The sequence below is a fragment of the Mesoplodon densirostris genome, chromosome 14 (genome assembly GCF_025265405.1).
Source record: "Mesoplodon densirostris isolate mMesDen1 chromosome 14, mMesDen1 primary haplotype, whole genome shotgun sequence".
NCBI lineage: Eukaryota > Metazoa > Chordata > Mammalia > Artiodactyla > Ziphiidae > Mesoplodon > Mesoplodon densirostris.
This window is the reverse complement of record NC_082674.1, coordinates 30,800,031-30,818,211: the sequence shown is the minus strand read 5'-3', so window position 1 is coordinate 30,818,211 and position 18,181 is coordinate 30,800,031.

The following is an 18,181-nucleotide window of genomic DNA, read 5'->3' as shown; positions in this document are numbered from 1 at the left end:
CAGTAGATTTAAGGGACTAAATCCCTTAGTGAGGTGGGGAGTCTTCTGAAAGCAAGGCAGGGGAGAGTTGGGAAGGGGTTCCAAAACGGAGGTAGCCGTCAACAAGGGAAAGTTTGCCTTACATTGTGATGCCAATTAGTTTGTCTAGAGCTTTGTGGTTGAATTCCAAATGTCACACAAACCCTTTTGTTCCAGAATGCTGAATCAAGGAGAGGCTGTCTCTATAGATCAGCACCTTTGCCATCCTCACCCCTGATCTAGGGCAAGGTGGAGAAAGCAGAAAGGAAACTAACAATGAGCAGAGAAAAAATATTTCCTGAAATTCCTTCATGATGTACTTAGAATTCTAGGAAGTTAAAGCTGTGAGGGACCCAAGCGATCCCCTCATTTAATGCTTCTTTTTTATAGCTGAGGCCCAGAAAGAGTAAGAGTCAACTCTAGAACCCAGGCATGGTAGTTCAAAGACTAGGATCTGCCTAGCATCCAGTGGTATGGCGCTTAGCATGGGAGAAAAATGGTTTTTCTTATGAAACAAGAATACCTGAGTTGGGACTTCCCTGGTGGCGCAGTGGTTGAGAATCTGCCTGCCAATGCAGGGGACACGGGTTCGATCCCTGGTCCAGGAAGATCCCACGTGCCATGGAGCAGCTAAGCCCATGCACCACAACTACTGATCCTGAGCTCTAGAGCCTGCAAGCCACAGCTACTGAGCCCGAGTGCCACAACTACTGAAGTCCGCATGCCTAGAGCCCAAGCTCTGCAACAAGAGAAGCCACCACAATAAGAAGCCCAAGCACTGCAACGAGGAGCAGCCCCCGCTTGCTGCAACTAGAGAAAGCCTGCGCACAGCAGTGAAGACCCAATGCAGCCAAAAATAAATAAATTTATTTTAAAAAAAACAAAACAAGAATACCTGAGCAGAAAGGATATTCCACAGTGGCTGCATGGCTTTGGTTAAACCTCTTGCAATTACCCATCCCATAGCTGAGATCCGGAATTTCTGCTTCTTGATGGTGCTTGCCATTAGGCTTATTAAAGGGTCTGTCTCATGTCAAGCTGACGGTGACCTCACGGTCGAGGGAGGCAGAAGTGGCTCAATCTGCCTGAAGAAAACAGCCTCAGAAGAGCAGCTTTGCCAAACACGAGGCCATCGCCAGGTGAAGCTGTGTGTTCACAGCATATCTGCATTGGCTTCCTTATAGAAATGTGCACCGGGTTTATCCTGTAGCTTTGCGTTCCCTCTGGCTGCAAAACTCCCAGGGTGGCTGTACCTCAGTTTAAGCTGTGAGGCCTTAGACTAAGTACAAGTATGTTCCTCTCCAAGTATCAACCCAGATTCTCAGAGAAACTAAGTAGACAGAATTGTTTTATGAACTACCTCACCTTCCCTTCAGAGCTGAAGACGGGCTGCAATGTTCTTTTTTTTTAATTTTTATAAATTTATTTATTTATTTTACTTACTTTTGGCTGCGTTGTGTCTTCGTTGCTGTGCGCGGGCTTTCTCTAGTTGCGGCGAGCAAGGGCTACTCTTCGTTGCGGTGTGCGGGCTTCTCATTGCAGTGGCTTCTCTTGTTGCGGAGCACGGGCTCTAGGTGCACAGGCTTCAGTAGTTGTGGCTCGTGGGCTCTAGAGCGCAGGCTCAGTCGTTGTGGCACACGGGCTTAGTTGCTCCACGGCATGTGGGATCTTCCCGGACCAGGGCTTGAACCCGTGTCCCCTGCGTTGGCAGGCGGATTCTTAACCACTGCGCCACCAGGGAAGTCCTGCAATGTTCTTGCCTAGAATTTTTAAAGAAGAGACTTCAGTGGATTGTGAGGTATGGTATACCAAACCATAAAGATTATAACCAAATACCTCAGGCATGAAAGACTTGTGACCTACAAGTACAAGGACAGTAAGTGTGAAACATATACTCAGTTTTCTGTATCCTGAATGCCATGAGCGAAAACTAAAATGACTTAAATCCTGTTTTGAAGCAAAAGTTTAGGAGGATAGCTCAGAGGTGTGTCTCCTAGGATCACTGAGAAGAGACAGAGTCTCAAGCTTGGGCAGGGCAGAGAGAGCAACAGAAACATGCCCAGGAACGAGCATTACACAATGGTGTGCTTTACCAACAAGTCCTCTAACCCTTACTCCCAACCGCAAGGGGTCTTTCTCTACAGCATCTTCCTAATACGAGCAGCCTCCTGGCATTTCCAGTTTATACAGCTGTATGTATAATTCAGTGGCTCATGGGGAAGTTGAATATAGGCAATTCATATTAAATCGTCATACGAAACTTTCAACAGAAATCCACCCAATTGTATTTCTCTTATTGGGCAATTATCCCCCAGTGTAAGAGTCATTCTCTACCTTGGTTTTTCAATTTATCGACTTTATCACTGGAGGGACATTTCAGCCCACATCCATAACTTCCATGTCCCTCCTCTAAGTACCGCTCAAGACCACCTCAACGGCCCCAGGATGAGCACCCAGAAGCCCTGTTGGCTATCTCATCAAATGTGGGTTCAGATAGTTTGTTCTGGCACATGTGGTCTACTTTAAAAATCTGTGCTTGGATTTAAAACAAAGGGGAAGTATTCAATGAACACTTTCAACTCCATCATACCCCCTTTGTGTCCACAAGAGAATACTTTGGGTTCAAAACCAGGGACCAATGGGGGATCCAATTTACCTTACACCTTATCCCCAAGGCCAATTCAGTTTTAGTATAAATAGCTTAGAAGTGATGGCCTAGTCCAGGTCAGGTTTAGGGAGTGAGATCTCTTCTGCCCAGAGATCATCTCCCCAAAAAGCCAGGCATTAAATTCCACACTTTCTCCTCTAGTCTGTTTCATTTTCTGCTTCACTCTGAATGCTTAGGACTCAGCCCCCTCATGAGTTGTGAGACCACCTGCCTTGGCCAAAGTCACAGCTAGAGTTTCTATTTTACAGTGTTCTTCAGAGACAGACCACTTAGCAAAACACAGGATGTTTTTTCAACAAGGGTCACTTCTAAGAAAGGGCTAGTCTTCACAGCCGGTATTTGACTTGCTTCACTGCCAATAAAATGGGGTTGGAGTGAGCAGCATCTGGCAGCCTCTTCTTGGCCCTATTAGCTTATTTAAAAAGGCCTTCATTTTCAGCCTTACTGAATCGTTATTTGTTTGGCTGCACCCCCCAACCCCAGTGATTTTGCTGGTCTGCCCACCATCCTCTGAGAAGAGTGACCAAAAGCAAAGTTGGAGTGACCCCCCGCCCCCCAATCCCAGTTCCTGTTCTCAGCCTCTGCTCCACACACTAGGCCCCCCTGGGGTTTGATCTGCCCTTCAAACAATGAATCTCCAATATCGTGATAGGCATGTTTGTGTTGGGGTTTCTAACCCCTCACTGGAGTTAATACAATATAAAGCAGCTCTGGATTTACAGCTTGCATTTGGCTTGGTCAGTGCAATCATTATCTGCCAAGGGAAATATCAGCAGGGGACAGAGACTAGTGAGAGAATCAAACAAACATGATTTACTCCTTACTAAACCAGAAAGCAAACCTGCCATCTGTGTCCACATATCCTTTTGCAGGAGGCTTGGAAGCAAATTCTCTTGACTTCAAAGTGGCAATTCCATACACTCGGCAGAGGTTCCTGTAGCTTCCTTTGAGTAAGACGCTCTCTGAAACCCTTCAGAATTAGAAGTTACCCTCTGAATAACCTATGCATTCTCTCCAACTCTCAGTGTTTTAGGAGGAATTCATTATAATTAATTCCCCATTCCCTCTTTTATTTTCCTGCAGAAGTTCACTGTGTGGTTGGCTCAGCTTCACTCACTAACATCCTCTTCATCTCAGGTTCTTTTGCCCGAAGTTCTTGTTATCAGGCGCTGGTTCCTGGGCCAGCTGCAGTCGCTGAAGCTGTTATGTCAACTTTTCTCCCCCTCCTGAACTTTGCTTCACTTGGCTTCATCTTCTGAATACATTTTTGTCTGAGATGGAATGAGAGGACTGAGAGGGGAAAAGCTGTTCTCTCAAAGCTGTGCCCACTCCTGAAAGATTGACCCGTTAGCTGAGTTCCGTAGGCTGAAAAGCAGTTTTATCCCCAAATAATAAAAAACTGAGCAAAATATATGACTCCAAGGAGTCTGTCTCCAGTTGCCTTTTTCTTCAAAGAAAGTTTCCTCCAATGGGTTCTCCAACCAAATGAACTCTTTTACACACAACTTTTGTTCAGAATGTGAGGGGAGGCCAAGGGGAGGCCGGAGGCATCCCTGCAGTGAAACCCAGGAAGTTTCATGAAGGCACTGTGATTTTCTGCCTGATAAAGATCCTATAACATCTTGCCACATAAACCAAAAGATTCCACCAATCCTCTGTCCATCAAGCTTCTGTCATTTCTCTAAATGAGAGAAGCTTCCTTCCCCAGGAAATGGCAGAAGCCTATGTAGGTGGGTCATGGTCTGTGTAAAGGTGACACAGTTTTCCCCCTTTGGCAAATCCCTGACCTATGTTTGGATCTCTGAGCAGCCAGATTCCTGTGAATCTTCTTCAGTCTGTTATTGGTGTCCATGGCTTCCTTCTGGTAGAACTTCTTGGAGGTCTCCATGTTAAAAACTCTGCTGCACTCTTGGGAGCATCACCAACCAGAAGCTGAGGGACACGGTCTCATTTATCTTCCCTTTACTGTCCCTCACAACAATGTATGCTCCCTTCCAGCACTGACAGTCAGCCTTCTTCTTTGATGGACAGATGGACCCATTCATGCTTGTAGCTTTGGTACCCAGCTCATAGGTCCTTAGTAGGTCCTCAGTAAGTGGCTCTATGGAATTTAGTAAATGGTCCCTTTTTGTCCCTGAAGGGCCAACACGAAAAGAAATAGACATAACATGATTTATTCTCATTCCTCATCAACTCCATTATAGTTCTCTCCTCAATTCTTTGCAAGGACCCAGCATTCCCAAATAGTTTCCTTAGGCTCTAGAATTTTCTCTTCTTTCTCACTCCACAATTCATCACCAGAGAGGTGCTTCCCTCCGAGCTGATATGTCAATAGCTGATGATGGTTTAATTCTACTAAAGCAGTTGCATTTCATCTGATGCCTGCATATAAAGACAAAACGAACAGGGAAAGTTTAGGTACCACTAGGAGCCACTGAGGAAGTTCCTTTTGACCAACAGTAGTCATCACCAAAAATGTCAGTATTATGTCTTGGAAACTTATGTCTCCTCAGCTTGTATACAACTGGATGACTCAATACTCTCTGATATTTGAGGACATGTATTCCAGGGACTCTGTTTACATAGATCAAACCTGCCCAAACAGTTGCTCCCATCAACAAAAACCAGTCAAACCAGGAAGCTGAGGAAACTGAACAGGAGTTAGCAGCTCTGAGGTAAACTTCGTAGTCAATAATGAGCCAGTCAGGATCGGACCAAGATCAGAAGTCCAGGACTTGCCAGAAGCAGCAGAGAGAGCATCATCCCCTTTTCCTGGGAATGCCATCTTCAGTCAGCTTCAGGGACCATACTTATCAATCTTCTTTTTCTTTCCTTCTTCCCTCATGTGTCTGTGAAAAATGCTCTTCTCTGAAGAGTCTATACTAGCCTCCTAGGGCTGCCATAACAAATTACCACAACCCAGTGGCTTAAGTCAGCAAAAATTTATTTTCTCACAGTTCTGGAGGCCAGAAGTTCAAAATCCAGGTGCCAGCAGGGTTGGCTCCTTTCAGAGGCTCTGAGGAAGAATCCGTTTCATACCTCTCTCCTAGCTTCTGGAGGCTGTTGGCAGTTCTTGGTGTTCCTTAGCTTAGAGCTGCATTAATTACAATCTGCACTTTTTGTGGTTATAGGGTATGTGCCTTTTGCCTTTTCATTGTCGGAATGTGTTCTCTTTAAAAGTTAGAATGAATCTGGGCTGCAGAGACCATGACATCCTCCTCTGGTCCCAGGTGCTTCCATCAAGGTGCTTGGGCTACCCCCAATAAAAAATGTTGGTCGAGGGCTTCCCTGGTGGCGCAGTGGTTAAGAAACTGCCTGCCAACGCAGAGGACATGGGTTCGAGCCCTGGTCCGGGAAGATCCCACATGCTGCAGAGCAACAAAGCCCGTGTGCCACAACTACTAAGCCTGCGTGCCACAACTACTGAAGCCCACACGCCTAGAGCGCACGAGCCACAAGTACTGAGCCCATGTGCCACAAGTACTGAAACCGTGTGCCACAAGTACTGAAACCCATGCACCTAGAATCCGTGCTCCACAACAAGAGAAGCCACTGCAATGAGAAGCCCGCGCACCGCAATGAAGAGTAGCCCCCGCTCGCCCCAACTAGAGAAAGCCCGCATGCAGCAACAAAGGCCCAACGCAGCCAAAAATAAATAAATTCAATTAATTAATTTAAAAAAATTCTGCATTCAGTGGCATCACATTAATAGCTTGAAATCAGTTATGTCATGAGTATTTTCAATATGGAGATTAGCAAACTCTACAAAGCAGGGCTCCCCCCGTCTTCCCAACGCCTCCAGAGAGCCAGCACATCACTGTTATGTTGCTAAATTCAATGGTCAGTTCTCAGTCCTTATCCTACCTGACGTCTGCACATGACAACACAGTTGATCACTCTCTCTTTTTGAGAGCACTGTCTTCACTCAGCTCCCAGGAGACCCTACTTCTCAATCTGCCTTGCTCATTCCTTCTCTTTTCTCTGATCTCTTAACATTGAGTGACCCAGGGATTTCAGTCCTGAACCTCTTCTCTTCCCTCCCCTACCTTCGCTCATTCTTTGGTGGTCTCGTTCAGTTTCATGTCTCTAAACTCCATCTGTGTGCTGAGGACTTCAAAATGTATATTATTACCAGTTTGGACTTCTCTGAATTACAGTCCTGCATACCAAGTTGCCTATACTGTATCTCTACTTGGATATTTAATAGACATCTCAATTCGAAATGGACATCTCAATTCAACTGAAGCCCTGTGATTCCCTCCAAAACCTGCTCCATCTACAGCTTTTTTTCCATCTCAGTTAATGGCAGCTTCATCCTTGTAGCTGCTCAGGCCAAAACCCTTGAAGTCATGTTTGACCTCATTATGTCTTTCACAACCTCACATCTAATCCACCAGCAAATCCTAATGGCTCTGCTTTCAGAATCTGTATATCCGGAATCTGACCACTTCTCGTAACTGACCGTAACCACCCTCCAGGTCTAGATTTCTGCAATATTCTTCTAATTGCTCTCCTGTTTCCACCTTGCCTGCTTACAGTCTCTCAGGGAGAGTGAAAGTTCCATTCATTACAACGGGCTACTGGGCCTTACTGAGCTGACCCTTCCAGCCTCTCTGACCTGACCTCATCCCCTACTGACTCACTGCAGGTGCATGGGCCCCTCCTGGTTTCTACCACACGTCAGGAATGCCTCCACTGTAGGCCTGTGCACTGCTGTTCTTTCTGCCCTCCCCGTGAAGTTGCTAAGCTTGCTCCCTCACCTCTTTCATGAACATTCTCAAGCATCATTTGATTCTTAGTTAGGACTATATTGATCATTGCATTTTGGAAACCACCCCCCCAGAAAAACAACAGTAACAACAACAAAAAGCTGGGTCTACGCAGGATACTCTCCATTTCCCATTTCCTGCTTTATTTTTTCCATTGTGCTTATCATCTTCTAACATTACTGTATCAGTGACTTATTTTTTTCGCTTACGTTTTCTTCTCACTTCTAGAATGTAAACTCCATGAGGGCAGGAATTTTTGTCCGTTTTGTTCACTATTGCATCTCCAGGGCTTACAACAGTCCTGGTACAGTGGATACTCATTATTCATGATAGCTATGCTCTATAAAGCTGCCTCAAATACTGAATTAGCAAATCCTAAATGATTGCTTCTAAAAGAAATACAAGCTTAGGTTCCTGTGAACCTCTGGTCACAATATTTTTGCCAAATGATCAAAATATAACCTTGTCTTATGTGTGTGTCTGTTAAAAGACACCTTATTTAACATATATCATTGATTCATGAGCATTGTACTCACACAAAGAGCACTATAACTCATGCCCAAACAAAGCTTAAGTAACACAGGTATTTTCTCTGTAAGAGACATCATAGACTTATTGTTCTTAGGAACACCAGACAGTGCTTCAGCGCTACACTTGGGGGCCATTTTAAAGAGTGAAATCATCAACAAAAAGTACAAAAATGTGAAAACATGCTCTAAGTGGACCTGAAAGGACACTTGTTTACAGTATTAGAGGATGCAAAAAGTGAGGAAGGCAAAACATTGCCTTGTTGGACCTCAGCTGTCAATGTGCAAATCAAGTGACTGAAATTTTTCACTGCTCTGTGCATGTCTATAAATGACCGTGAAAGCAATGTGAATACTGATTTGGGGGTTACAAATAAATTTTAGTGAGTAGGCAAATTTGCAAATATAGAATTCATGAATTATGAGGTTTGGCTGTATATGCTTAGCATGTATTTTTTTGAGAGTATAAACTTGACCTTCTGACATCATCAGACATGTGGCCTCTAGAAATCTTGGTTAAAGATCTATAGGGCCTCTATCTGGTATATTTTGGGTAGTTCCTTAGAGCTGCATGTCTTAAAGTCTTTTCCTATTTCTCTTTAGCCTGGTTTGAAAAGTCCACCAGAGGATTCACTCCCTGGGGATTCAAATCATCCTTGTTATATTGAACATATGTTGTAAATGATTAGGACCAGGAACACAGGAAGGCCAGGAGAGCTAAGGAGGCGAGAAGAGCAAACAGCACTTCCTCATTTGAACAATAGCATGTGATGGGTAGCAGACTGCATTTCCCAAAGATGGCCAGTGTCTCCCATCCCACATACCCTTCCACAGTGTGACCTTGCCCCTTTCTCATCAAGACAGAGAGTCTATTTTCTTTTCCCTTGAATCCGAGTGGGTTTGTGATTATTTAAACAGTAAAGTAGGCGAAAATGACACTGTTTGACTTCTGGATGATAAAAAATGATGCACTTTCCTCTTTATTTGTTAGCATATTAGCTCTTGGAGCCCTGAGTCTGACCACCCTGAGGTCACCATATTGTGAGCAAGCCACCCCATGTGGAGAGGCCATGGAAAAGGGCTTGGTTATCAGTCCTAGTCGTTGAGTTATTTTAGCTTAGGAACAAGACATGTGAGGGAGGGAGCCAAGAGATGATTTTAACTCTCAGCCATTGAGTAATTCCCAGTCTTTAAATCTTTCCAGTTGAAGTTCAAGACATTGTAGAGCAGAGACAGACATTGCTACCGTGTCCTGGTTGAATATACCTAACTCACAGGATCCCTGAGCGTGATAAAATGGTTGTTTTAAGCCACTATATGTTTGGGGGTTAGTTTGTTTTACAGTAAGTGACCAGAACAGATGGTTATTAAATTCACTGGTATTGCTAAGCCAGACTTTGAGAGAAGGGAACACAGGACATGCATATTTTGATTGAGGGCATAGTCTGGTATACTACAATCAACTACAGTTTTGCATACTACAATTAACTACTAGAACTATTCAGGTTGCTGCAAGATTGCTGCTTCTCTCTAGCTTGTAGCATTCATCAACACTTGCTTGATAAATCTTTATTGAGCACCTACTATAGGACAATTTTAAGAACAGGACTTACAGTAATAACAAGAAAGTCTGGTGGGCAAGAAAGATGATAAATCCTATAAAAACAAACAAACAAACAAACAAATCTTGTCATGTTTAAGGCCACAGAATCTGGTGGAAGGGAACGTGTGCATGAGATGAGGCTGAAGAGATGAGCAGAAGCAAGATTGTGAAGGGTCTTTAGGCCGTGGGAAGAAGTTTGAACTCTCCTGAATTCATGGGAATCCACTGGATGGGTGCTGTGATCATCCACCTTTTGATAAAGTACTCTGGATGAACCGGATGAAGCAAGAAAAGCTATAAGGAGACTCATCCAGGCAAAAGATGATAGTGACTTGGAACAGGAAAGTGTCAGAGAGGACAGAAAGAAATGGCCAGTTTTGAGACTATTTTGGAAGTAGAATTGACCAAACTTGGGTCGAATGTCTGGGTTGAGGAATAGGTAAGTGGGCATGCCATTTATTGAGGTGGAGAAGATAAGGAGGGGACAGATATTTTAGAGGGAAGCACGAGAGAGATTTGTGCATTTCATGTTTACAATGCCTGTGAGACATTCAAGTGGAGATGGACAGTGGTCACTGGGACAAATGATTCTGGAGCTCAGACCTCAAGCCTGAGATTTGAGATGCTATTAAAACCATAGGAATGATCTAGAAGGAAGGACAGAAAGAGAAGAGAAAGAAGAGCAGGTGGAGAAGGAGAAGGAGAAAGAGGAGGAGGAGGAGGAGTTAGAAGAGGAGGAAGAGGAAGGCGAAGGAGAGGAGAAGGTGAAGGAGAGGAGAAGGAGAAGGCGAAGGAGAGGAGAAGATGAAGGAGAGGAGAAGGTGAAGGAGAGGAGAAGGAGAAGGAGAGGAGAAGGAGAAGGAGAGGAGAAGGAGAAGGAGAGGAGAAGGAGAAGGAGAGGAGAAGATGAAGGAGAGGAGAAGATGAAGGAGGAGAAGAGCTCCAAAATTTAGGAGGAGGAGTCTGCCAAGGTCCTTGTTCAGGACAGCCCTGCCAAGACTTGTCTACCCAGCAGAGTATCTAGAGGCACCATAGAGGGAGCCACCCCCCATCCTTGGACCAGAGTCCACCGTACCGCCTGTTCAGACCCACCAATACATGCAAGGATGTCATTCATGCCTCTGGTATGACAGTCACTGCCCACCTGTTCTTTGCTTGTTTATTTGGTTCTTCTGACACCAACCCCAATCTATTTGTTTAGAATTTCCTGATGGCCTGTTGCCTCCAGTTTTGCTTGATTCTTTGGACCCCAACTGTTAAGAAGGCATCCTTCCTGCCAGGCCATACATTTGCCCCCAGAGTAGTATTTTTTAACCCCATCCTTTTGTCTGTACTATGCCTTGAGAACTGCTGAACCCCCTGACCCGTTCCACACCTGGGCCTCTGCTAAGTGGGCTGTAGAAAAGGAAAGTGAGAAATTGAGGGAAACCATTTGCTCACCATAAGCCTTTCTTGGAAGTGGGATTAGTTATCCAATCTGTAACAAAGTAGACAATGTTCTATCATATTTAATAATGACTCAGGAAACTACTAAAATATGGCCACTCCTCTTCAGTCTGCTTGTCCAGTTTTTAATGACCCAGATAGCTTTTTTCCACTTGCTCTGCATACTGAATGTTAGAAGAGCCCAGATCAAGAGCAAGAATGGGAGATGAAACTGAAATTAACAACTGTTTCTTGCTCAATTTGTCTACTTTGCAGCTTAAAAGTGAATTTTTGTTGTTGCTGTGGTTCTTGAACAGGAAGACCTGATTCAGGGACTTTGGGATGACTAGACCTTTTATTCATCCATTAATAACAAGGATGACAAACTGTCTCTTTTCCACTATCTATCCTGAATTTCTGTCTGCGTGCTTATAGTACCGAGTGATTAGCCTTCAAGAGAAACAGCCTGATTGTAGCTTGTGACATCATTGATCAACTTTTCTTCATAAACAGTCTCACTGGACTGGGGGAGGGCTAGGGAAGGACAAAGAGTTTCTCAGGCAAAGACTTTCTGGGAAATTCCCAGAGCAGTCAGTCTAGCTGAGAAAAAATCCAGGCCAAAGCCACCTGGTGCTGGTTCTAGGTCCATGTTGGGAGTTTGTTTCTGGGACAGGGGTCTGCACAGACCAGGGAGGACTTGCTGGTCTTGCTGGGCCTCTAAGAGGCTGAAGTGGGCCACGGCTTACCCAGGGGTGTGAGTCCAGGGGAGCTCTGGTCCTTTCCTGGCGTCTCAGAGGGAAACACCTATTGTTGGCTCAGCTTAGAACCACACATGAGTCCATTGGGTCAGCTCTGGATCTGACAGGCTCAAGGTGAGGGGGTGAGCATCTTTGGGAGTAGGAAGTGATCAGGACCCTGACCAGGCCAGCTGAGTCCACTTTAGGAAGGTAAGTGGAAAAAAATTTATTTTGGGGGTCATTTTTGCCTTGATGTGACACTCACAACTAGGCCAGGCCTTCTGAGATATATATGGGCCAGGTCATTTAAAAATTCTCTTTTCTATAATTTTTATTTTTATTTTTATTTTATTTATTCATTTATTTTTTTTCCTTTTGCGGTATGTGGGCCTCTCACTGTTGTGGCCTCTCCCGTTGCGGAGCACAGGCTCCGGATGCGCAGGCCCAGCGGCCATGGCTCACGGGCCCAGCCGCTCCGCGGCATATGGGATCCTCCCAGACCGGGGCAGGAACCCGTATCCCCTGCATCGGCAGGCGGACTCTTAACCACTGCGCCACCAGGGAGGCCCTCTATAATTTTTAATCATGACTTCGGTACAAGGCAAGATGGTCCATTCTTCAGTAGCAAAGGTGGGCAAGAGAAGAGTTTGGAATCCAGCATGAGATTGAATCACTCCAGAGGGGCAGCTGTGTTGGCTCTGAAGGGAAAGGCCATTCTGTTTGAGCAGCAGACAGGAGTCTGGTGGGGTTCCCATCAGCTGATATTGGGAAAGGGTTTTGGAGCAGCACGGGCTGCTGCTGGGCTGGGTTAGGGGACAAGGGAGGAAGTCCCGACCAGCAAGGCAGAAGGGTCTCTAGACATCAGACTGAGGATCAGGGCAGGGCTGCCATCCTGAAGGGGCTAGGGAATAGTTTGGGTTAATGGGCCAGAACTAAAGAATAGGCACCCAGGCAGAGGATAACATGGGTTTGGGGAATGGGAGAGAATAACATCACCAATAGTTCATTTAACATGGATTTAATGCACAATCAAGATATTTGTTTACCATCCAGAGTAAATTATCCCAGGCACAGGGAATGGTGAAGCAGGAATGTTTCTTTTGGTGCCTCCCATGTCTACTTTCACAGACTACATTTAGCTCCCCATTCATCTATCTTACCCCCTCTTCTTTCTCCCTCTCTTCCAACCCTTTCTCCCTCCCTCCCTCCCTCCTTCTTTCCTTCCTTCCTTTCTCAAATGTCTATTGAACCCCTACTATGTGCCGAGGGTATAGCAGAAAGGTCTCTTGTGGATCTTTTATTCTATTCAGGTGAGCCGTACCACAAACAAATATATAACCATTAAACATATCGAGTGGTAAAAAAGTGCTATGAAAAAAAATAAAGTAGGATAAGGGTATGAGCATGGTGGCCAGGAAAGACCTGTCTGCCAAGATGACATCTGAGCAAAGCCCCAGATGAAGCAAGGGAGCAAGCCACAGAGATACGTGGGCAAGACCAGGATGGGCAAAGGCCATGAGGTAGGACAGCATTTGGCTAATTGATCATCAGTCAGGAGGCTTGTGTGGTCGCAGCCAAGTCGGGCAGGGACGGGGTGTAGGAGGTGAAGTCAGAGGTGACTCAAAGTCAGCTCTTGTGGTAATAGCTAGCTGTATGCATTCAAGAATTTGTCTTTCCAGGGTAAATTCTCTTAGCGGCTTCTTAAATACCGAAGAAGTAGCAAAGCGAAAATGAATGAATCTAGAGTGTCCTTTCAAGGTCTGGGGGAAAGTGCTTTAAACCTCACCATGGATATCTGCCTTTCACAGCCTTGCTTCCCTTCTCCTCTCTAAGCGTTGTTTGCAGGCTGAGGATGTGGCGGGTGGCAGGGGATGGGGGACTTCCTGCAGCAGGAACAGAAAACATCAGACTGTGTTCTCTGGCAGTGGGCCTCCTCCCACCCAGAGGATGTCTCCGGGGAGCCGGGGACAGCCGCGAGGCAGGCGGGAGACCGGCCAAATGTGGCTTGGGCCCAGCTGCCCCTGCCCTCCTCATCGTGGGCGTCATCTTCTAGGGGCTCAAAACCTCGCAGCTGTCCACTGGTTATTCTTCCTCAAAAAGGCTAAGCCTTGGGATCCTGCAAGCTTTGAAGAAAGTCACAGATTTTTGGTAAACTCATGGCTTCCACTTGCTCTCTGAGACCCTTTCGCCTTACATCTGTGGGCTTGAATCACCAAGAGCTTTTCAGCTAAATTTGAATGTTGAAATGAATTACTGACCATTTTGTTTTTCTACTGAGAACAGGGGAACCAAGGGGCCAAATTGCATTTTAAAAAAATATGCATTTAACATGTGGAAAGAGAGGAAGTTTCTAGTTCCAAACAGCATCAGTTGGCAGTATTTAGTCAAAAAAGGGATAGAGGTCATGCTTTCTTTTCTGTTTTTTTTTTAAAGGACCAAATCCTTGACTGAAAGTTCCATTTTTGTGAGGAATGAGGTCTTTGTGAAAGGAAAGATCAATTTCTTCCAGTTCTTTGCTTCTTTACTAATAAGCTAAGAACTTACTTCTATTTGTCTTTCTACTTAAATGTGTCTAAGATGACAAAAATCACATAAGAATCAGGGAAAGAACATCACATGAGGAGCAAGCATTGATTAAAATACCTCAAGTCTATCTAGTTTAATAGTCAACAAAACCAACTTACCAACATCTTGTGTTCCAGACTAGCACATCTTGGCCTTACTTGCCCCATGATACCTTTCTGCTGTATAACATCCACCAGGTCGACTCCATCTGGATCATCCCTTGCATTTTCCCTCACCTTTAGTTTTTTTTTTTTTTTTAATTTATTTATTTTATTCATTTATTTTTGGCTGTGTTGGGTCTTTGTTGCTGCGTGTGGGCTTTCTCTAGTTGCGGTGAGCGGGGGCTACTCTTGGTTGTGGTGCACGGGCTTCTCATTGCGGTGGCTTCTCTTGTTGCGGAGCACGGGCTCTAGGCACATGGGCTTCAGTAGTTGTGGCTCGCGGGCTCTGGAGCACAGGCTCAGTAGTTGTGGCACATGGGCTTAGGTGCTCCGTGGCACATGGGATCTTCCCAGACCAGGGCTGGAACCCATGTCCCCTGCACTGGCAGGTGGATTCTTAACCGCTGTGCCACCAGGGAAGACCAAGCTTATCTCCCTGTGCTATGCAGCTGCCACTCTCTCACTTCGTCCCAGCTTCCCCTTCCCCTTCCCCGTGTCCTCAGGTCCATTCTCCACGTCTGTGTCTTTATTCCTGTCCTGCCTCTAGGTTCATCAGAACCTTTATTTATTTTTTTTTAGATTCCATATATATGTGTTAGCTTACGGCATTTGTTTTTCTCTTTCTTATTTACTTCACTCTGCATGACAGACTCTAGGTCCTTCCATCTCACTACAAATAGCTCAGTATCATTTCTATTTATGGCTGAGTAATTGTTTGTTTGTTTTTGAAGTATATTGACCTACAACACTATGTTAGTTCCTGGTGCACAACAGTGATTGGATATTTCTATACGTTTCAAAATGATCACCACAATGAGTCTAGTTACCATCTGTCACCATACAAAGATATTACACAATTATTGACTATATTCCCCATGCTGTACGTTTCATACCTGTGACTCATTTATTTTGTTACTGCAAGTTTTTTTTTGTAGTTAAAGATGTCTTTACTGTTCTTTTTTTTTCTTACAAATTTATTGGAGTATAATTGCTTCACAATGGTGTGTTAGTTTCTGCTTTATAACAAAGTGAATCAGTTATACATATACATCTGTTCCCATATCCCTTCCCTCTTGTAACTGCAAGTTTGTACCTCTTAATCTCCCTCACCTATTTCTCTCCTCCCCACACCTCCCTTCCCTCTGGCAACCACCTATGACTCTGTATCTATTTTTTTTTTATGTTTGGGCATTTGTTTTAGTTTTTAGATTCCACATGTAAGTAAAATCATACAGTATTTGTCTTTCTCTGTCTGACTTATTTCACTTAGCATGATATCCTCTAGGTCCATCCATGTTGTTGAAAGTGGCAAGATTTCATTCCTTTTTATGGATGAGTAACATATATATATATTCTCTAACCACCTGTCTATTGATAGGCACTCAGGTTGCTTCCATATCTTGGCTATTGTAAATAATGCTGCAATGAACACAGGGGTGCATATATCTTTTTGAATTAGTGTTTTCATTTTCTTTGGATAAATACCCAGGAGTGAAATCGCTGAATTGTATGGTAGTTTTATTTTTAATTTTTTGAGGAGCCTCCATAGTGTTTTCTATAGTGGCTGCACCAATTTACATTCCCACACGCAGTGCACAAGTGTTCCCTTTTCTTCACATCTTCGCCAACACTTGTTATTTGTTGTCTTTGTGATAATAGCCATTCTGACAGTTTTACACTGTAGTTATCACATTGTGGTTTTGATTTGCATTTTCCTGATGATTAGTGATATTTAGCATCGTTTCACGTGCCTGTTAGCCATCTGTATGTCTTTTTTGGAAAAATGTGTACTCAGGCCCTCTTCCCATTTTTTTTTTATGTTGAGTTGTATGAATTCTTTATATATTTTGGATATTAACCCTTTATCAGATATATCATTTGCAAATGTCTTTTCTGTTCACTAAGTGGCTTCTTTGTTTTGGTGATAGTTTCCTTCACTATGCAAAAGCTTTTTAGTTTGATGTAGTCCCATTTGTTTATTTTTGCTTTTGACTCACTTACAAGGAGACGTATCCAAAAAAATATTGCTAAGAACAATGTTAAAGCACATTGCCTATATTTTCTTCTAGAAGTTTTATGGTTTCAGATCTTACATTTAAGTCTTTAATCCATTTTGAGTTTATTTTTGTATACGGTGTGAAAAAATAGTCCACTTTGATTCTTTTGCATGTAGCTGTCTAGTTTTCCCAACACCATTTATTAAAGAGGTATATTCTTGCCTCCTTTGTCATAGATTAGTTGACCATATGAATGTAGGTTCATTTCTTGGCTCTCTATTCTGTTCTATTGATCTATGTCTGTCTGTTTTTGTGCAAATACCATACTGTTTTTTTTTTTTTTTTTTTTTTTGGCGGTATGCGGGCCTCTCACTGTCGCGGCCTCTCCTGTTGCGGAGCACAGGCCCCGTACGCACAGGCCCAGTGGCCATGGCTCACGGGTCCAGCTGCTCCGCGGCATGTGGGATCCTCTCGGACCGGGGCACGAACCCATGTCCCCTGCATCGGCAGGCGCACTTCTAACCACTGCACCACCAGGGAAGCCCTACCATACTGTTTTGATTACTGTCTTTGTAGTATAGTTTGAAATCCAGAAGTGTGAAACCTCCAGCTCTGTTCTTTCTCAAGATTGTTTTGGCTATTCGGGGTCTCTCGTGTTTCCATATAAATTTTAGAATTATTTGTTCTAGTTGTATGAAAAATGCCACTGGTATTTTGATAAGGATTGCATTGAATCCGCAGATTGCCTTGGGTAGTATAGTCATTTTAACAATATTAATTCTGATAGCAGCTACTCTTCATCAGTCACTTACTATGTCTGGCTGCCCGCTGGTTACTTTATAGTAAGTCCTCATGGCAACTCAGAAGGAGGCACGATTTTTATAGATGAGCAAATTGAGCCACAGTGCAGTTAACCATTAGCACAAGGTCACTTCAATATAAGCAGAGGAACCAAGCTTTAAGTGTGTTTGACACCAACACAGCGTATCTTTGCTACTCTGTGGTGATACACCATTTTCCTTCATCTTCTCTTTCCTTCATCAGCCTAAGGCCCAGAATAGTGGCCATTTTTGAGCTACTCAACTCCACAAATATTCACCACATTGAGTGAGATTGTAAATTTGCCTGTATCTAACTTTCTGGAAAAGTTTAGTCAATCTACGCTGAGGAAATCAAGATTCCCCAAAGAGCTAAAGCTCTCTTGCCTCCCACTCCCCCAAACACCCATCAAATAAGAGACCTCACTGGAGAATCAGGAAGGACAGAGGTGGAGCTCTCTGAAATCCCTGTCGGCAACTCCAGGCTTCAACACCTGCAGCCAATGAGAGACAGCAAAGGACATCCTGGGCCTCTGACTGCCCCCCTGCTGCAACATCGCACTGTGGTTAATCAGATCCAATTAATTTAGGGTGGGGCAATTTGAAAGGGGTTCTTCTGTCACAACTTGGGGAGTGGAGGTGGGAAAGAGCATTGGACCTCTGGTAGGAAGACAACACAGCCTGAGTTATGGAATCCAGCTCCATTCTGCCTTCCAAATGTTTCTGGGGTGTCAGATCTATGGCACAGTTAAGGGCATATTCTTGGAACCATTTCCCCCTCCCTGTAATCTCTGAGTTCTTCTAGCTTCTTGCTGACATTATACTAAGAGACTATTAGCATCCCCTTAGAGCCAATGCTGCAGTTTTTAAAAAGTGCAGGTATAAACCCCTGT